Source organism: Aulonocara sp. 'chitande type north' Nkhata Bay, linkage group LG20 (genome assembly GCF_057382095.1).
Source record: "Aulonocara sp. 'chitande type north' Nkhata Bay isolate Kocher_YH1m ecotype deep benthic linkage group LG20, A_spYH_male_GT1.1, whole genome shotgun sequence".
NCBI classification, from domain to species: domain Eukaryota; kingdom Metazoa; phylum Chordata; class Actinopteri; order Cichliformes; family Cichlidae; genus Aulonocara; species Aulonocara sp. 'chitande type north' Nkhata Bay.
Window position 1 is genome coordinate 30,616,407 of NC_141363.1, and position 21,567 is coordinate 30,637,973.

Sequence of the window (21,567 nt, forward strand, 5' to 3'; positions counted from 1 at the left end):
TGTGTTTGCAAGCAAGCTAATGAGTGATAGCGAGAGGTGGGAAGCAAAGACATGGCGAGTGAGGGAGAGAGAGAGAGAGAGGGGGAGACGCAGGAAGAACGAACTGGCACTGTGATGAGTGTGTACTGTAACTTAGCATACTGTCTGTACCACACACCCCCATGGTTTTGGGTGGTGAGTCACCCTCTGCACTTGCAAGCTTGCATCCAATCGTACATGCCTTTGATATGAAACACAATTTCTTTTTGCGTGTTTTTGGGTGTGTTTATCGAACCTCAAAGACATGAAACGTGAACCTCGAATGTTCTGCACAAACTAAGCTCTGGGACAACAAAGTCAAAGCGTGACACACCCTCAACAGTCGCCCTACCATCTCCCATTCACAGCCCCATAGCTACTCAGTACCATCCAGATAACTGTGTCTAATTTCACTGGATACTACATTTCCATTTGAAAGGTGGTTAGTGCCTATTGAGCAGTGTTATCGTTGCTGTGCAGACAGAGACAGGTTCCCTCGCTCCTCCCAGCCTCAGACGGAGAAGCCATCGATTTGATTCAGTCTTAAAAGCCAGGTCAGCCTCAACAATGGCAGCTTATGGAAAAACCATTACCCCAGGTGAATTCTGAAACGTTAACCTACATGCATGTTTCCCATCACTCTCCTGCTTTCCCTGACTGTCCTACGAAACACCACAGATGGAGAAGAGACAGGAGAGGGAGCTCTGTGGGTTGCTCGTCAATGGAGTATTGCATGCTCCTCACTAGGTGAGTCATCCTGCCTTTCTTTACACTCCTTGTCCAAGGCCACCTACCTTACACCTCCACTGTAGCACAGCTGCTGCCAAGTTACTACGCCTGCTCATCCATTACACTACTCACAGCCTCTGACACTGAAGAAAAGCCACAGATGACTAATTTTATCAGCACAAATCGTGCTGCTACATCTAAAATGATATGTGGGGTTTGAAGCAGAGACCCATACCAGTTAGCTAGAATATCATTATCTTCTGCCTTTCGCCTGTGTGAATAATGTTAAGAACAGCATTTTGACTGTGCTTGGAGTTCCTTTCTATTGAGTCTAATATCTGTTCACTTTGGCTTACAAACAGAGCTGCCAACCAAGGGGAAGATGGGGTTTATGTGTCATTTCAGTTTGGTTAATTTTCCATACATTCATTATCCCAGGTGTTACAGGGCAAATGATAGCGTACACACTTTAGAGGCTCCCATTCAACTACAGCACTTAGTTGAATGCACTTAGTACATATAGTCACCAAACACTTTACTAGGTACCCCTTACTACAGGGAGTGCAGAATTATTAGGCAAATGAGTATTTTGTCCACATCATCCTCTTCATGCATGTTGTCTTACTCCAAGCTGTATAGGCTTGAAAGCCTACTACCAATTAAGCATATTAGGTGATGTGCATCTCTGTAATGAGAAGGGGTGTGGTCTAATGACATCAACACCCTATATCAGGTGTGCATAATTATTAGGCAACGTCCTTTTCTTTGGCAAAATGGGTCAAAAGAAAAGTCAAAAATAGTGAGCTATCTTGCAGAGGGATGCAGCAGTCTCAAAATTGCAAAGCTTCTGAAGCGTGATCATCGAACAATCAAGCGTTTCATTCAAAATAGTCAACAGGGTCGCAAGAAGCGTGTGGAAAAACCAAGGCGCAAACTAACTGCCCATGAACTGAGAAAAGTCAAGCGTGCAGCTGCCAAGATGCCACTTGCCACCAGTTTGGCCATATTTCAGAGCTGCAACATCACTGGAGTGCCCAAAAGCACAAGGTGTGCAATACTCAGAGACATGGCCAAGGTAAGAAAGGCTGAAAGACGACCACCACTGAACAAGACACACAAGCTGAAACGTCAAGACTGGGCCAAGAAATATCTCAAGACTGGTTTTTCTAAGGTTTTATGGACTGATGAAATGAGAGTGAGTCTTGATGGGCCAGATGGATGGGCCCGTGGCTGGATTGGTAAAGGGCAGAGAGCTCCAGTCCGACGCAGACGCCAGCAAGGTGGAGGTGGAGTACTGGTTTGGGCTGGTATCATCAAAGATGAGCTTGTGGGGCCTTTTCGGGTTGAGGATGGAGTCAAGCTCAACTCCCAGTCCTACTGCCAGTTTCTGGAAGACACCTTCTTCAAGCAGTGGTACAGGAAGAAGTCTGCATCCTTCAAGAAAAACATGATTTTCATGCAGGACAATGCTCCATCACACGCGTCCAAGTACTCCACAGCGTGGCTGGCAAGAAAGGGTATAAAAGAAGAAAAACTAATGACATGGCCACCTTGTTCACCTGATCTGAACCCCATTGAGAACCTGTGGTCCATCATCAAATGTGAGATTTACAAGGAGGGAAAACAGTACACCTCTCTGAACAGTGTCTGGGAGGCTGTGGTTGCTGCTGCACGCAATGTTGATGGTGAACAGATCAAAACACTGACAGTGTCATGGTCCTGGGCCATGTGGGCCCAGTATTCTTAGTTCTTTGTATTCTCGTATTTCGTTCCTTATTTAGGCCATGTCTTCTGAGTTGCCCTGTTGTGTTGTTCCCTAAGTGTTTTTCCCTTCATGGCTCTCTCCCCCCTGTGTGCCCTCTATGTATTGATGAGCCCTCGTCTCCCTTTGTGGTTGTTTCATGTTTCCCCAGCCCGTTATGTCTGTGTTTTCCCCGTGCTCTCTCTCCTCCTGTCGGAACCTCTGTGCCTCTACATGTCATGTTCAGTTCACCCCGCCCTGTCTCGTTATGATTATCAGTGTCACCTGTGTTCCCCGTGTGTGCCCACTTTCCTCGTTTTCCCTCTGTGTATTTCTGTCTGAGTCTCCCTCTGTTCGGCGTCGTGTTCTCCCTCATGTTGTGTGGATCTCCCTGTGTCTCTCTGCGTATGTTAGTTTACTTTTCCCAGTTTAGTTTTGTATTTCCTATGTTCTGCCATTCCAGCATTAAAGCTGTGATTTTGAGTTCATCCCCGTGTCTGTGAGTTTTGCGTTTGGGTCCTCCTCCTGCCTGCCACACAGCGATCCATGACAGAAGAACACGACCACGATATGGACCCAGCGACTCCTGGCAGAGACGTAATACAAGCGGTGGAGTCGTTATGCTACCAGTGGAGCCGAAGCTCTAGTGAGGAGGAGAGGGAGGAGTTACTTTCCTCGTTGGGGACAAGCGTCACGGTTTTTCCCTGGTTATGGGAGGCGCTACCCCCTCTGATCTCGGACTTCCTCCGCACCATCCTCCCAGCCTGCCCTCGGCAGCATCAGCGGTCCGGTGTGCGGACTGCGTCACCACAGCCCCGTGGCCGCGCAGCCTCCCCTCCGCCTGCTGTGAGCATACAAGTCGGCACGCTGAGGTTCGCCACGGCACCACACTCCTCTACGCTGGCGCCGTCCCTCTACTCGCCGGTTTCCACTTCGCTGTCGCAGCTCAGTCGTTCACCCTCACCGCCTCGACCGACCTACCCGTCTTCCGCTTCCTATCTGGCACGGATGTGGTCAGAAGACGAGGAGCCGGTCGCCACAGAAATCGAAGTTTCATCCACGACCACCTCAAAGAGGAAGCGGCGTTCGCGTCGCCGTCGCCCAGCGCTACGGCATGTTTCGCCCTCCAACGAGCCACACGAGGATGCGGGGGAGGTCATGGATTTCGACCTGGAGGAGCGGCAGCGTGCAGCATGCGATCAACTGGATGAAGAGCTCCGGTGGAAGCCGTGGCTAGCTCCTGACTATGAGGAGATCTTCCGGGGAACCCGCCTGGCTCTCGGGGGTCCCCTGAGCTTCCAGGAACTCTCATCTACCGCTCCATCAGCACCCAGTTCACCAGCCTCTGCGACGCCGCCCGGCGCGCATGAAGCGCCGTTGTCTGGTTCATCGGGAGCTGCAGTCAAGAAGGAACGGCGTTCACGCCGCCGTCGCACCACCCCACAGCCGGACATTCGGACTCCTAATTTACCTGCTGTGGTGAGTGAGGACTCTGTGTCTTTTCCAGACATTATGACTGTTCATTCAGGAGCTGTGTCTTGTGTGGCGGATGTCAAAGCGAGCTGCTTATCGCCTGTGCAGCTACCAGCAGTTCAGTTAGCACCCTCGCAGCCACCCTCAGTTCAGTTAGCTCCCTCGCAGCCACCCTCAGTTCAGTTAGCTCCCTCGCAGCCACCCTCAGTTCAGTTAGCTCCCTCGCAGCCACCCTCAGTTCAGTTAGCTCCCTCGCAGCCACCCTCAGTTCAGTTAGCTCCCTCGCAGCCACCCTCAGTTCAGTTAGCTCCCTCGCAGCCCTTCACAGCTCAGTCAGCTACCCTCCTGGAAGCCCCCGCTGCCTGGTATTTTCAGCATCGGCATCTTTTCCCGTCAAGATTTATCGCTAAATCATTCGATCCTCCCTTAAGAGAGAGACTGCATCCTCGCTGCCTTCACCCCAGTACACCAGTGTCACCTGGGTCTCCAGTGTCACCCCCAGTTCAGTCTCCAGTAGCTCCAGTGTCACCCCCGGTTCAGTCTCCAGTAGCTCCAGTGTCACCCCCGGTTCAGTCTCCAGTAGCTCCAGTGTCACCCCCGGTTCAGTCTCCAGTAGCTCCAGTGCCACCTGTAGCGCAGGCCCCAGTAGCTCCAGTGCCGCCTGTAGCGCAGGCCCCAGTAGCTCCAGTGCCGCCTGTAGCGCAGGCCCCAGTAGCTCCAGTGCCGCCTGTAGCGCAGGCCCCAGTAGCTCCAGTGCCGCCAGTAGCGCAGGCCCCAGTAGCTCCAGTGCCGCCTGTAGCGCAGGCCCCAGTAGCTCCAGTGCCGCCAGTAGCGCAGGCCCCAGTAGCTCCAGTGCCGCCAGTAGCGCAGGCCCCAGTAGCTCCAGTGCCGCCTGTAGCGCAGGCCCCAGTAGCTCCAGTGCCGCCTGTAGCGCAGGCCCCAGTAGCTCCAGTGCCGCCTGTAGCGCAGGCCCCAGTAGCTCCAGTGCCGCCTGTAGCGCAGGCCCCAGTAGCTCCAGTGCCGCCTGTAGCGCAGGCCCCAGTAGCTCCAGTGCCGCCTGTAGCGCAGGCCCCAGTAGCTCCAGTGCCGCCTGTAGCGCAGGTCCCAGTAGCTCCAGTGCCGCCTGTAGCGCAGGCCCCAGTAGCTCCTGTAGCCCAGTCCCCGATAGCAGTACGGTCCGCTGGTCAGCTTAACATCCAGCCAGGGGTCTCAAATCTCTCTGGCTCTGCATCAGCTCCTGCTGGGAGCTCGGATGAGCTCATCCAGGACTCCGCGGCTCCCACGCCGCCATCTACCTCGTCAGCTGGAGGGTCCGAGGGGCCCGTTCAGCCTCCTGTCTCCGCTGGAGGGTCCGAGGGGCCCGTTCAGCAACCTTCCTCGTCAGCTGGGGGTTCAGGAGAACCGCACCAGCCTCATGCCACGTCAGCTGGAGGGTCCGAGGGGCCCGTTCAGCCTCCTGTCTCCGCTGGAGGGTCCGAGGGGCCCGTTCAGCCTCCTGTCTCCGCTGGAGGGTCCGAGGGGCCCGTTCAGCACCATGCCACATCAGCTGGAGGGCCCGAGGAGCCCATCCAGCCACCTTCTGCTACGCCTGGTCCAGCCTCAGAGCCTTCGCCTGGTCCAGCCTCAGAGCCTTCGCCTGGTCCAGCCTCAGAGCCTTCGTCAGCTGCAGCCTCAGAGCCTTCGTCAGCTGCAGCCTCAGAGCCTTCGTCAGCGGCAGCCTCCGAGCCTTCGTCTGCTGCAGCCTCCGAGCCTTCGTCTGCTGCAGCCTCCGAGCCTTCGTCTGCTGCAGCCTCGCCCGCCGCGGCTCCGGCCTGTGCCTCGTCTGCCGCGGCTTCGGCCTGTGCTTCGTCTGGTCCTGTGCCCACCGGGCCATGGCCAGCACGCCTGACACTGGAGAGCCGCCGCTGCCTTCCGCGCGGCCGGCCCCCTGAACTGCTCCGTCGTCTCCTCCGCCGCTGCCTTCCGCGCGGCCGGCCCCCTGAACTGCTCCGTCGTCTCCTTCGCCGCCGCCGCTGCCTTCCGCGCGGCCGGCCTCCGGACCAGCTCTGCCACCTGTGCCACCCGCCTGGTCGGCCCCCCGACCGTGTGACCCGTGAACTCTTGTTCCCGTGGGCTCTGGGTCGGCCCCCTGAACTTTATTTTGACTATGGTCGTGTGCTCCCGTGTTTTCTGTTGTTTATTTTGTTTCCCGTTCTGGTCCCTCCGTCCTGGTCCCCCGCCTCCCGCCCTGGGTGGGTTGTTTTCTGTTTTTGTTTTTGTTTCTCGGGTTTGGGCTGTCGGGAGCCAGCCCTTTAGGGGGGGGGTGGTGTCATGGTCCTGGGCCATGTGGGCCCAGTATTCTTAGTTCTTTGTATTCTCGTATTTCGTTCCTTATTTAGGCCATGTCTTCTGAGTTGCCCTGTTGTGTTGTTCCCTAAGTGTTTTTCCCTTCATGGCTCTCTCCCCCCTGTGTGCCCTCTATGTATTGATGAGCCCTCGTCTCCCTTTGTGGTTGTTTCATGTTTCCCCAGCCCGTTATGTCTGTGTTTTCCCCGTGCTCTCTCTCCTCCTGTCGGAACCTCTGTGCCTCTACATGTCATGTTCAGTTCACCCCGCCCTGTCTCGTTATGATTATCAGTGTCACCTGTGTTCCCCGTGTGTGCCCACTTTCCTCGTTTTCCCTCTGTGTATTTCTGTCTGAGTCTCCCTCTGTTCGGCGTCGTGTTCTCCCTCATGTTGTGTGGATCTCCCTGTGTCTCTCTGCGTATGTTAGTTTACTTTTCCCAGTTTAGTTTTGTATTTCCTATGTTCTGCCATTCCAGCATTAAAGCTGTGATTTTGAGTTCATCCCCGTGTCTGTGAGTTTTGCGTTTGGGTCCTCCTCCTGCCTGCCACACAGCGATCCATGACAGACAGAATCCATGGATGGCAGGCTTTTGAGTGTCCTTGCAAAGAAAGGTGGCTATATTGGTCGCTGATTTGTTTTTGTTTTGTTTTTGAATGTCAGAAATGTATATTTGTGAATGTGGAGATGTTATATTGGTTTCACTGGTAAAAATAAATAATTGAAATGGGTATATATTTGTTTTTTGTTAAGTTGCCTAATAATTATGCACAGTAATAGTCACCTGCACACACAGATATCCCCCTAAAATAGCTAAAACTAAAAACAAACTAGAAACTACTTCCAAAAACATTCAGCTTTGATATTAATGAGTTTTTTGGGTTCATTGAGAACATGGTTGTTGTTCAATAATAAAATTATTCCTCAAAAATACAACTTGCCTAATAATTCTGCACTCCCTGTAGTACTAGGTTGGACCCCCTTTTGCCCCCAAACCCTGGAGGCCATTTGAGTACAGTGAACTTCTTGCCATGTTTCCAACCAACCATCAGAAGATGTGCACACTATAGTCATAAAGGAAGTGAAATGGTTATTAACAATGTTTAACACAATGTGTATTTAGAGATACAGTAACATTCTACATCCCTTGGCTGTAATGAACGGTTATTCAGTTCAGCTCCATTTAACAAAAACTGTTTCCACAAGGTGCTGTTGCCTACAATAATACACAGAAAACAGAGAAAACCCCAACAGTTAGATGCCCCCTATGAGCAAGTGCTTTAGTGACATGTGGGAAGGAAAAACTCCCTTTTAACAGGAAGAAACCTCTGGTAGAACCAGGCTCAGGGACTGCTGCGACAAGTTAGGGTGAGGGGAGGATGACAGGCCAGAGATTAATAATAACTAATGAATAAATGCAGAGTGGTGTATCAACCATCATCAAAAAGAAAAGTTTTAAGCCTAATCTTAAAAGTAGAGAGGGTGTCTGTCTCCGGAAGGTTGCGCCACAGAAGAGGGGCCTGAAACATCTGCCTCCCACTCTAGTTTTAAATAGCCTAGAAACCACAGGTAAGCCAGTAGTCTGAGAGCGAAGAGCTCTATTGGGGTGATGTGGTTCTACGAGGTCTTTAAGATAAGATGGGGCCTGACTATTCAAGACCTTGTATGTGATCAGAAGGATTTTGAGTTAGAGTCTAGGAGCCAGTGAAGAGAAGCCAATAGTTTCTGTTGCCTTCCTATCAGCTCGAAACAGTCTGCCTGTTGTCCTCTGGCCTCTGGCATCAACAAGGCATTTTCTCCCAGAGAACTGACACTCACTGGATATTTTCTCTTATTCAGAGCATACTCTGTAAATCCTAGAGATGGTTGTGTGTGAAAATCCCAGTAGATCAGCAGTTTCTGAAATACTCAGACCAACCAGACTGGTACCAACAGCCATCACATAAATTCACCTAAATCTTTCTTCTCCGCTCTGAAACCTCAGCAAATCATCTTGACCATGTCTACATTCCTAAGTGCATTGAGTTGCTGCCGCTGATTAGACATTAGGGTTAACAAGTGGATGAGCAGGTGTACCTAATGAAGTGGCCAGCAAGAGTATTTTAATCATTTTAATTATTAATTAAACTAAACAGTACAAAAACAAGCGAAATGAGAGCCAAACAGATGAACTTCTGTAGCATAAATATACAGTATAATGTATTAAACCTGCTAATGGCAATGTTTTATAATGTTCAAACACAGCACGATGAGAGCTAAAAAACGTCATAACAGTTGTTTTTTCATATATGTTGTTATAACTCTTTGTTTTATTGGCACAAATAATAGCAGATAAATAAATAATGAAAAGTGAAATAAACAGAATATGCTTATATAAGCATCTAACAGTAGGAGACAATGATGGCTGACATCATATGTATAGCTCCACTTGCAGTGAATTTTTGAGCATGATGAAAAGCATTAGCTGAGAAAAGTTCAATAAAAATACGCATTTTTAACATAAGCACGGGATAAACAAACATCATCATAATGAACCAGCCGTTTTTGCTGTGGAATCATCGACTTACTAATGGTCGCCAGCAGAAAAACAAAACACAAAAACAACAAGAAAAAAACACATAACTGGAGACGTCACAATGCTTCTGTATATAGAAAAAACAGTATAGGTATTGATAACATTCATGAACAGAAATGACTTTGGAAAAGTACCAAACATCCTATTCAAGTCCTATTTCCTGAATTATCCAATACTTAATTTATTTGAATAAAAAAAAAAACAACAACAACAACAAAGGAACAGACATTACAGGCCATTAATATTTTACAACCATTAATGCTCGCTATGGAAGAACCAAAGGGTATGAGTAGTGATAAGGACATTAGGTCTAAACCTGTTATATGAAATGTTCTATGCACTTGACTTCATTTCGCTGAATGTCTGACCAGCTGCATGGCCTTGCATGCTTCATGTCAGGGAGATGTATGTGTACCGATGTAAATAGGGTTAATATAGTGCAGGGGCACTGCTAATTGGGTTAGCAAAGATTCCATTACAGCTACCACACTGACAGAGCCAGCCTGCTATCGATCAAATGGGTGAATGAAGGGGACAAACAGCAGGTGCTTTAATTAAACAAGTCCAAGCACATGAAAAAACCCACCAGACTGTATCAGCACACAAATGTGTCTCTTTACACTGAAATGAACTGCACCAGCTTGGTTGCAAAAGGGCAGACGTATGTGGATATGTGTATATACACACACACACACACACACACACACACACACACACACACACACACACACACACACACACATATATATATAAAAAAGGGTGATGGTAGTTGCACAAATGGTAGCAAATAACTAAATAAATATGGATTTGTGCATGTGTTTGCATGAAAAAGTGTGCATGAGCGAGAAAAAGACAAACCGCATGGGACCTAAGCGCTCTTTCATGTGGAGGTGAATACATAAATAATAAAATTAAATCATCAAAAACAGCCCAAAATAGTCCCAGCCCTTCTTTCAATAATATACGCACCATATTACATGTTCTACATTCACTGGAGTCACATTAGTCTGTATCAGTCCTGACATTAAATTATCTATAAATTGAATTGTCAAAATGATGATTACTATTTTTTTTGTTAGCACTTGCTCAAAAATTAAAATGACCTAAAGATAGCAATAAGAGGCTTTCTGATTAGAAATGTCATTTTGCAATAAAATGTAAAAGAACTATTGTCAGTAATGCGTTGTTTATCTTCCGGCTTTGATGTGCTGCTTGCTTCCATAGCTACTCATTATCTGATGGTAGCTAGGTGCAATCTGCAAGGTGTCGGGGGAGCAGAGTACTAAATAAAGATATTTTCAAGGTTTTCAGACACCAAGAAATCTCAACCCCAGTTGTGTCACTTTACTTCCTCGCTTAGCACAATGTGCTGCCTCCTTAAATAGCTCAGAGTTTCTCTGAAGCCAGGCACTTGACTTAACACCAAGATAGGCAGATAGGGGAGCGTGCAGCAAAAAAGGAAAAAAGAAAAAGAGACGTCAGTGCACAAAAAACCACACCATCCCCGCTGTGACAGGCGCACAAACCCAACGCAAGATCTCAAGTTTCGTTTTGTGTGATCCTGCTATGTACTATGTGATAGGTAGATACATAAATTCTACCTTTTAGGTTTTGAATCGGATGTATGGACGCGCTTGTGACAGGGTACTCATCTGGCCATGTGTCAAAAGTTTTTTTGGGCCATTATATTGCATGTTTGAAAACCTGAACTGACCTCAGGGAGAAAGTGCAAGTAAACGACTCTGATGTGAGCTCTTGTGTAACGAGATACCTCTGAATCCTGAAAGTTGTGGAGTGCCGAAAACCATTATTTAAACGGATTAGCCCCCCTCTTGTTTATGTTTTGATTTTGCTGTGAACTATTCTTTAAAGCCAGAGGCAGCCTCTGGAGTGGAGTTCAGATGATGTGATCTCTCTTTCCACAAGCCACTCTTATTAAGCAGCCCCACTAAAAGCCTGAGGATTCTCTTACTAAACCAATCAATAAAGGATCTGTCTTGCCATGGTCCGCGGAGCCCTCGACTCCACCCTTCATTCTTCCTCTGGCTTTCACTGTCCCCCACAGGCTCACTCATTCATGGTAAGCACAGGGTGAAGCTGACGCTACTGTGCATGCGTGTGCATGTGTGACAGATGTGGTGCCTGATGTGCCACTATCTAAAACCTCAGGAGGTGAAACGGGTGAAAATAGTCCTCTGAGGTGGAGCTGAGGAGCAAACCGCCTGTTAATGAATAAATAAACAGGGAAGTCAGCATGAATGCCCCACTGTCACCGTGTTCTCTGAGTGCAGAGGCTGATCTTCCATCGCTAACACCTGTGTGACTGTCAGAGGAATCAATAAACAGCTACTGTTGCAAAGGTGAACTCGCCCACCAGTGCACACTGTGCTCCCACTGTCTGCGTCTCTAACAGAAAGAGACTTACGGCAGAGGAACACCTCACATTCAAATTGACGCATGAGTGTGAGTCGCCAGTGAGAACAAACATATAACAAACATGCATACGACATAAGTGGAAGTACAGAGACAGATGGCTGGTATAATAGCATCAAATCTAATACATTCAATGGGAAGATATAGCTGCACTCAAAAGACAATAAAGAACTTTTAGCTCGTTTCCTCTTGTACATTTTTTTCCTGACGTCCACTCACAAACAGATATTCATTGCAATCAATAAACACTTAAAAATGTCTCCAATAACTAACTCCATGTATGTTTGCTAGATGGTGGTAGCAAATGTGATTTATTTGCAGCCAAAGCCAATCTAGAGGTCTCTCGCACAGATGCCGGTATTAAGCTTAAGTAAAACACCTGATGCAACACCTCTGTAACTATATAGACGATGGCTTTAGCTCAGCCTAAATCTGATCATGGAAAATGCATATGTAACACTCTTTTCTTGAACCAAGAGTAGGGAGTATTTCTTTTGTTATTTACAGCAGTACAAAACAAGAGGCAAGCTAAAGAAGAGCATCCCATCCTCGCTAATGAGATCAAGAAGATATGCTCTGTTTGTGCAGATTAAACTTACAGTATAAACACTTCTCCACCCACAAGAAGTCAGAAACTCTAACTTTAAGAATGAAAAACTCTCCTCCCTCTTTTATCAGCATGGAAACAGGGTACTTGTTGTACTGTAGCTGTAAGGCTTTTTCAGTGTGGCCCTGAACATTCAGAGGAGCAACACTGCAGACAGCAGAACGCTGTCGGGAGTGCTGGAAAAGGTCGAGCCAAGTCAAATTTCCTTAGGCAAATGAAACTAAAAAGATTCACTTTTTATTTAAAAATAGGAACTTTGCACACTTCGCACTTTGTGACTACACAAATGTCGCAAATGGTAAATCGGTTCACGCACAAAAAGGGGACATTTGTGCAAGACATCACATGCAGCTATTTATTTTATTTTTATTTGTTTACTGACATTCTATGGTTACTCACAATTTTGGCCACAACAACTGAAGAGATTTTTCTGCAACCCCTGGACATGCTTAGACACACCACATTTTCTAAATTATAAGAAAGAAAAGAAAAAAGTCTGAAAATACAGACAGAGTTTATCAGAAATCACCTCTACTTAGGTAATTTTAGAAGTCTCAAAGACTCATTTAGCGATCTGACTAATCAGAAAAAAATCCACCTTCTCAAGTTGCACCTGTAATGCATCACACAGTTATGAATTCTGTGGATTCACATTGTGCAAACTGAGCAACTGGTTTACGATGCATTCATTTTTTCCCCCCCTTTTTCTAAAGAAATAAAAAGGCTCAGTCACTCGTGACTCAAGTACAAAGTAGGGCAAAAATGGCACCTACACACGTCTGGCACTCTGAAGAGAAAGGACTTTGGTGATGATTAGGATTGGGACAAACTATGTAACCCGATATAGCACTTCTTTCCATGTGATACAGTGGTCTGGTCTACACCAGTGCCAAATATTTTAATAACTATTTTTTAAACCATTAAGAGGTCCTGAGTGGATTCCCAAATTTAATTTTCTGGAATTACTACTTCATGAGTTCTTGTGGTGGAGCTTACTGAATGAAAGATGACGAAGAAACTCACAGGGGACATTTCACAGACAGCTGGACAAAGTGACTCAGAGAGCTAATTAATTAAACAATATTACACAATACAATAAATCAAACAAAATTACCAGTTTTTACCTTTATGGTTATTTTATTCTCCCTCATTTCCACAGATAGATTCGATCTACTGTAAATAACTGTCCTGCTACGTGACACGTATCAAAGAACTGTACGGTTGCATTATCACATTATCGTTATTGTGGGTGATTTATCGTGTTTGCATTGAAACATGAACTAGGTTATGAGTTAACTTGTGGTTCCCACAACGGGGAAAAAAACCAACACACAAGCGCATTTTGTTCGCCTTCATGCAACCCTACCAAAGAAATAATGGATCACATGCAGTGGCAATGCTGAGTATGAGCTAAAGATGGAAGGAATATTTCCTCAAAGCATAATTTGACAACTATGCCTGCAGTTGAGACTTAAAGGGTTTCAGACTTTCTAAAACCGGCTAATAGGAAGTTTAATGCGAGAAGATTCATGTGTCTACTACAGTTTCCTCTGCCTAAATAACCTGACATGTAAAAACTGCAGCATTTTATTACAGTAGGGTCATTTTCTTCAGCTTTTCATCAAATTACTGGATGAGGTTGCTTACTTCAAGAAGTAATGCTGAATAAAATAAAGCCCAAAAGCTGGCTCCCCCCAGGGCTGTGTGCTCTCCCCCCTGCTCTTCATCCTCTACACTGATGACTGCAGATCCACACAGCCCAACTGTCACCTGGTTAAATATGCTGACGACACAGTTCTCCTGTCACTGCTGTCAGGCCCCTCACAACACCACGGGCCTGCTCTTCAGGAGTTTGTAGAGTGGTGTGACAGCTCCAAACTTGAACTGAACGTGAGCAAAACAAAGAGATGGTGGTGACCTTCTCCAGTAGGCAGAGGGATCTGGCCGCTTCAGTCACCACCACCATCCACGGGAAACCAGTGGAGGTAGTTGAGGAGTACAAATACCTGGGAACCATCTTTGACAACCTCCTTAAATTCTCTGCCAACACAGAGGAGATTCTCAGGAGGTGCCACCAACGGCTATACCTCCTTAGGAAACTCAACTCCTTTGGAGTCAGCACACCCATCATGATGACGTTTTACTATGCCTTCCTGGAAAGCATCATGGTCTTCTCCATCACCTGCTGGTTCCACTCCCCCAGCCTTCAGAACAGGAACAGACTGCAGCACACTCCATCAGTGTGCTCTAAAATCATTGGCCTGCCTGTCAGAACTCTGGCACAGGTTTTCAGCCAACAGGCCCTTAGACAGGCAGCCAAAATCATCTACGACCCATCTCACATTCTTCACCCTGCATTCTAATGGCTCCCCTCTGGGCGACGCTGCATTTCCTGCAAGACTGAGAGGAGGAGAGCCACCTTTGTCCCCAAAGCCACTCTGCTTTTTAACTCCAGCCGATAAGGCCATTTCCCACACCCATAAACATAAACTACACTCTTCTTATACTACCGACACTTTATTCACTTTTAGTCACTTACAGTTATTTATTCACCTTTCAGTCACTTTAATTTTAAAACTGTATATACTGTATATTCATTATTTCACTCTTATTGCCTGTTCTTATTGTGCTTATCTTCAACGTCATGCTGCTCTGTTGTTTGTTAATTGCCCCTTGGGGATAAATAAAGTCTTTCTGATTCTGATTCAAGGTTCAAAAGAGGAGAATAACTTCTCTCAGGTCACGTTCAGCAGAAGAGGCTGTAGTACATTACTTACATGTAATAGTAAAGCTAAAATGTTCTAAGTACATTATTTTATGTCGTTTGGATTATAAGTGCATTACAAATAGACATAATGGGGAGTTAAAAGCATAACTATGTAAATCACTGCCATTTCTTTACTTTATTTATTGTTCGCGTTTGTTTTCAGGGACATTATGCTGTAGTGCCGCTGAGACATGAATCAATACTTACTGTATGAATTACCGTGCTCAGACTCTAATGGCAAGCTTTTGCCACGCTAAGCCTGAAATATATTTAGTGCACAGCGAGACAATGGACACTAAACATTCCATGCACTCGACAATTAGTCGGGAGGATCCTGCATAATTGTTAGTTAATTGCGTCAAGTGATGACTCAGGGGATGAGCCGTGGTAACCACTTCCGAGGCTTTTTTCATGGAAAATATGGTGAAAATGATGAAGGCCCAACGAACCTGTTTTTGTTTTGTTTTTTTAATTAGGCTAAGCAAATAGTAAGAGAAGTGCTGTGCAGTCACTGTATTGATCTGTGGTATGGTAATTTTATCTGATATAAATTTGTTAGAATGCACATTATATGTATCTATTGAATATGTTATCCTTGAATGGCCACTGCAATGCCATTTACTGCCTTATACAACAGAATTAATAATTTAGAGCATTTTATGCTGAGAGTAACTTTTGGTGCCCTTTGGTAACAGATCCGTGGCACTAATGCTGGGTGGCAGGCCAGTTTGAAGCCCTGCACTACAAGTCAAGGCTAGGGCACATCTGTCTGGCTGACTGGCCAATCTACAGCCCCTTGATCCCTGAGCTATTAGGCACACAGCTGACATGCTTGCATGTGTATGCACATGCACACTTTGAGGATTCATGGACCATTAACGCTGTGATCTGTAAAGTTACCATCACGCTTAACAAGCAAACCAAAAGCCACTGACAATGGCTTACATTTTCAAAGCTCTCAACAACTACGTGCTGCCGAGGGTCTCTGCCAGAGAGATTATAACAGAAAGACAAAAAAGGAAAATAAATAATAATAAAGAATCCTGATGGGAAAACTCTGTAGCGGCAACATGTAACCCAAAAAGTAATCTGCTTTGTAAAGTCAGTTGTGTTGTTCCATTGCTACAAGCACAGTTTGCAACTGCAAAGTGTTGGTTTCACAAATCACTTCAGAGCGTGCAATGTATTTTGAATCTGGATGAGTCAGTATTGCTGCAGTTTGAAGAACAGAGTTGACATAGATCTAACATTAGTTAGCTAATCAAGTTAGCCGTTGTTGGATTTGGGATCAGTGTAATCAGCGTTCTTAGCGTCAGTCTCACATTTGTCAGATTATGAGTCAACCCATTTCATGGATGTGCAACATGCACACAATGGTCACCGGCACACTCACAGCCATACACCAACATGTCGCCATGGTGTGGCTGTTAGCAAGTTCTTCACTGTGAGTGAGGAGGGCACAAACTTCACTTAAATTGCAGAGGAACACCACCTAACAACTAACCTAATGAGACACTTAAATCACCTTCACCTTTGTTTCTTATGAAAAAAAGTGCACAAAAATGAAAAGTTGATTTTTGATTCTGTACGCTGTCAGTTGTAGTTCTTTTAAAGAAAATCAAAACTGACAAAAGTTAGCATTGGCAAATCACACTTAGAGAAAAAACAAACAAACCACAAAAGAGAGAAGTTGAAATTGGACACAAAAATTGCACTTGGTTCAAACATATTTTAAAAAGGAAGATTTGTGTGGCTTTTCTTCTAAACATTATCATTCTTACTTAAAGTCGGGGCAACATATCCCTCTTTTTATCATGTATGCATAACTGAATGGTAGTTTGCATGATTTAAAAAAAATCTTTTTAAAAGAGAGCATGATACTGTGAGTGGGATCAGAAGGATATCTGCTAAAAGCTAGCATGTAGGCACACATCAGTGTGTGGGGAAGATTATAAATGAAAGACTATAACTGTTGTATAATTGTTTGCATGAATATTATGAGTCAGTACGATTGTACCAGAAGAAAAAAAATGACAGTGAATAGGCACTTTACATCTGTGTCAGTGTGCAGAGCATTTATTTGAAACAGGGGGTAGTTTCTCTGAACAGAGAAGCTGTTGAGATTCTCAGTTTCTGATTGGCTCGCAGCCTTTTTGGAAAGAAATCGTATCTTCTGGCTATCTTTACGTTTCAGAGAAGATTTCAAACCAACCGCAGAAGAACTTAAAAATTCACTAAGTTCAAGTTGTTCACCAAGAATAGCAACATTTTATACAAAGATGATTTTTCTCTTCCAGTACAGCCTTGCAGTATCTCTTTTCTAAGCATGCTAATTTACCCAGCTGGCAAGCAGTTACGTGAGCATTTAGTGAGTTTAAGGTCATGCTTGTGCAACAAATCAGACTGATCTCACAGTGTGACAAAACAGCCTGACTTTATGAGCAAATGTATACGTGTAAGTGACTAATACTACCTTTATGACACACTGACTGCATGTATATGACAAAGCGCTGCAGTTTAATTCTTCTATAACATTTTAAGTTTGTAGTACTGAGAGGCTGTTGACAGATCGCAGATAAAGATGCGGTGCATGATAGTGAGAAGTGTTTGTACTTTTTTAAACACCTCTGAACATAATACAGTCCTTTACATAATCATCTTTATGACATAAATTCTACTCAAACACAGTTTAACACTCATAAAAATGAGACTTTATAAGAGAACAAATGCATTTGACTGCAAATAAATCAATAAATGTGTGTGTTGTAGAGAACAGCAGGGTATGTAATTATGACAAAATGCTAAAAAACGTGATTGTAGGTATTACATGTGAAGTAGAGCTGTGCTGTGTGTGAGAACAGGTCTGATTTACGACCTAAGCAGCCACTCATAAATATTAGTCCTGAGGCACACGTCTGCATGTGTGTTTATAAAGGAGGGTGTAAATGTTTCATATGTCGAAGCGCAAGGAAAACGGAAAGAGAAGAGACGCCGTGGTGCAGGTGTGCAAGAGAACCAGTGAGACTCTTTTTTCCCCCCCTTTTTCATTTTTTTTTTCCATTTCTCTGAGATGAAGGTGGGAAGGGATGATGGGATGTAGGTTGGATGAAAGAAAAGGGAGGAGGAAAGAGCGCTCCAGTCCTGTCGCCTTGGGTGCATCAGCAGCAGGAATTGTTCTCTGCCCTGTGGGGGCCATCTGACTGTTCTGTCACCCTCAACAGAAGGCTAACTCTGCCTTAAAGTGCTCGGCCCCGCGCTCGCAGTTCGACAAGCTTGATGTTTAATACATACACAGGGAGAATATTGAAAATGCCTCAGGAGAAATGCAGCACACGGGCTGGAAGGGAGAGAGGGTTTTTTTTTGGTCAGTTTGTAGAACAACCAGGAATAGTGGGGCTCCTGTACAAAGCATGCGTGGGCAGGCTGCAAAATATAATTGCTGAAGACTCGGACCAAAGCCGGAGCTCCGTAGCAAATTGGAAATCTATTACGTGCAAGAGTTAAGCACCTCTCAAAAACAAAGCACTTGTTTTGAGGGGGGTACTTCTTCATTGTGGTGATTGTGTAATGCACTGGCATATCTGCGGCAGGAAATATACGTCACACTCATGCATGATGCTTCAGTCGAAATAACAGGCCGTGAATTTAACACGTAAGCTGAAAAGCCTCTCCCTCGTCTGTAATCAGGGCGAGCATGGTGAAATTCAGGGCATCACTCCTCAATAAGGCAGGAGAATGGGCCTCAGGGGTGACTCTCCTGCTTAAGTCAACACAATGGGTGTAATGAGGTGAAATACACACACACACACACACACACACACACACACACACACACACACACACACACACACACACAGAGGAGATGGGAACCCTTATTGCATAGTTAAGTGCAATTCACTCATCTACATGCACTGAGCCTGCTGCAGAAGTTCTGCTCACACCCACACATTTAGCAGCACAGCAAGGATTTCACTCTTATTTCAGGTTACTGAGTGAATCAGATGTTATGAAATGATGTCATTTCTAACTGGCGAGCTTATATTTAACACACCACGTGTCTTAACGGCCCGAACCTGTATTTTGAGTAAAAAGAAGAAGAAAAAAAGAGCCCAAATGCCACGACTGAATTGTGACAATCCAACTTTAAGCTGATCTGAAAAGCCACTGGTTCTTTTTGACAAGCCCGCATCTCCTCGGCACTTAATAGTCAGCGAGTTCATCAGTTCTGAGTCCATAATTAATCAGCCCGAGCGTGTGAGCGGGACTGGTGCCTTTCTCTTAACATCACGTACAGCAACCCACGCCCTCCGAGCCATCAGTGGATTAATGATAAGTGCCTTTGATAGGAGAGCCCCTCACAAAGGCTTTATTAATTAGCCTAACACCGACGCTGTGGCCGCAGTGTGCAACACGTCCCCGCTAATCAAAACTTTAAAGGGGCACGATCGACCTCCCAATCACCCGCACGACATCAAACCCCTGACGCCTGCGTGCATTAAGTTGCCGCTGAAAGTGCACCATTTGCAAATGAGGGGCAACTTTCACACGTCGGTGAAGACACGGTTATGCGCGCTTTACAAAGACGCCCGTGAATCATTGATCAGACAGGTGGGATCGAGTAGTGGCTACGGCATAAATCAGAGGTAAGGAGGGACACTATCCAAAACTGCCCAGATGTCGCCAAAGTGGAAGCAAAAATGAAAACGACGGAGACCAGATGCGTCGTACTCACTCGTCCCCGGTGCCTTAGAGGAGCATCCCGGTCTCTCACGGCCAGCTTTTCAGATGAGTTCTCCTGGGACAGCGCGCCTTGATCCTCACTATCATTCTTTGCAAGGCTTCAGCCTCCTCACAGCCTCCCTTTACTCTTCTTCTTTGGCATTACAAAAGAAAAAAAATACAACGAAGAAAATCAAACCCGTTGCATGCCAAATAAAATTCTCCTTCAGGTGTTGTTTCGGGGTTGCTCTCGTCCGTCTCTCGGTGTGCAGGGCAGAAGTGACAGAAGCGGATTCCTATTTGAGGGGATGCTGACGCGCAACCGGAGGGGTTCGCCTCCTGTCTTTTTCATCTGGCTCCATCAGCAGCCCTCGGTTGGACAGCACCATGTGACTGAAAATAGCGTCAAACACACGCGATGGCACGCTTACTTCCTGTTACCGTACTTCAAAATAAAACACTATAGCTAAAGTTTTGGGGAAAGGAAACTGAAGAAGAATCCCATTAATAGTAAAGTAGAAATCACCAAAAAGATAGTAGATTAAATTTGATTTCATCTTGCAAAATGATAAATAAATAAAATTATTAAAATCTTTTTAGTTCCTTCTTCATCTTTTCTTGTCTTAAATTGGTCTGAATCGATTGTGGGGCTGATATCTCTCTCTAGCAGTATCTGCTGTTGATTTAGCATAAACTCAAGCTGATTTCTTCTCTGGTTAGGAAAACTTTGTGATTTCCCCTGAAGTCTAACCAGCACGAAATATATTACTTTTATTTTGAAGGGGTTCCTCTTCACCTCTTTTCCGGCTTCAATCTCTATTGACGCACCTGTGAAGGCACCCATTCAATTAAGACTGACCTCACAGAGAGTGCCTCCAAGCGACCGCAGTTAGAGTAACACCGACTTCTCAAAAAATTATCCTGAGGAGAAATATTTCCTTTCCGAAGTATTGTCAGTTATTGACGTGTTCCTTATAGCAGCCTCTGTATTCCTTGTTTATCGAGTTCTGAACTCTTTAATAGCAAACAAAGAAAAGGAAAAAAATCAGATGGGACTGCGCCCCCATCGCCACATGCACTGTATATCGTTAAACTTTTATGAGCATAGCCTAAATAAAGAAAACATTCATATGCGTGTTGGAAAGCCGGCGGTGGCTGTAATTTGAAGCTGTGTAAGCTAGTTCGTGTTGACAAATCTCCCACAGAGCTGAAGGGAGCAGCTCATTTCGCGTTTGATTTAAAGTTAGGTTGTAATGTATTTCAGTTGCACCACTGCAAAAATATCCGGTGTTGTTTTTGTTAACCCCCCCTAGCTGACATACTCATTTCTGCCTGAATAATAACATCATTTGCGAACCTTTGGTGTGAGCAAACTACTGTTGCAAGAACAATAATTTGGGGGAAATCAAGTCTTTCAGGCTGCTGTAATTATATGGATTCAATTTCTTTTGCTCTCATGTCTCAGAAATGATGAATTGGCCCTTTGATAAAAGTGAAAAAGACTTCTGTTGAGTGCTGCAGGACAAAATCCTCACTGGTGTGTTTGAGCGCCAAAAACGTGTGAGAAGAGAATCAGTGAGGAAAAAAGAAGGAGAGAAGGAGAAGAAAGAGAAGTAAAAGCGACAGGCTAAGACGCTTTTTCAAAGACAGACAGGCCTTGTCCTTTTGAGATCTTTTCCTATTGTTGTCCACTGTGGGCCAGACTCTTGGGTCTCCTCCACAATGCAGGTCCCCTCAGAGCAGTGCACCACTGGCTCTCCTGTCACTTCACATTAGTGTCTTCATGGAGAACAGCAGCCCCGGAGGGCCACACTTGTCATGAAAGAAGTACTCTGGATACACACCCACCCACTCACACACACACACGCATACACACACATTATGCAGACTGTGAAGATAGGAGGTGTCAGGCAAAATGAGAACACAAGGAGAACCTCCATCAAGGCTTCCAACAGAACTTTTAACAGTGACCTTATTTCAGCCTTGTGCTTGCCTCTCTGTCTCACTCTCTCCCACCCAACCAGCAACCCAAATACACACAAGCACAGATTTATGGCACACGTTCAGAAGCCGTGTTCTCATGAGAAATGCGGCCTAGGAATAAATAAGCTTCACTTATGTCTTGCACTTACAGGCTTGATGTGTAACAGTGAAACATGCCATCTGCTACAGGCAAACAGAG

General features: G+C 45.5%; 1 protein-coding gene across 3 annotated transcripts in view; it reads right to left on the bottom strand.

Annotated features, from left to right (window-relative positions):
* LOC147305919 (uncharacterized) overlaps positions 1-19,777 on the bottom strand; it is a 47,655-nt gene extending 27,878 nt beyond the window's left edge. For all 3 annotated transcript variants that reach the window (XM_086276136.1, XM_086276133.1, XM_086276134.1), the window contains exon 1: positions 19,399-19,777. The gene's annotated coding sequence lies outside the window, so the exon portion shown is untranslated. The remainder of the gene's footprint in view (positions 1-19,398) is intronic.
* Between the last annotated feature and the right edge of the window lie 1,790 nt (positions 19,778-21,567).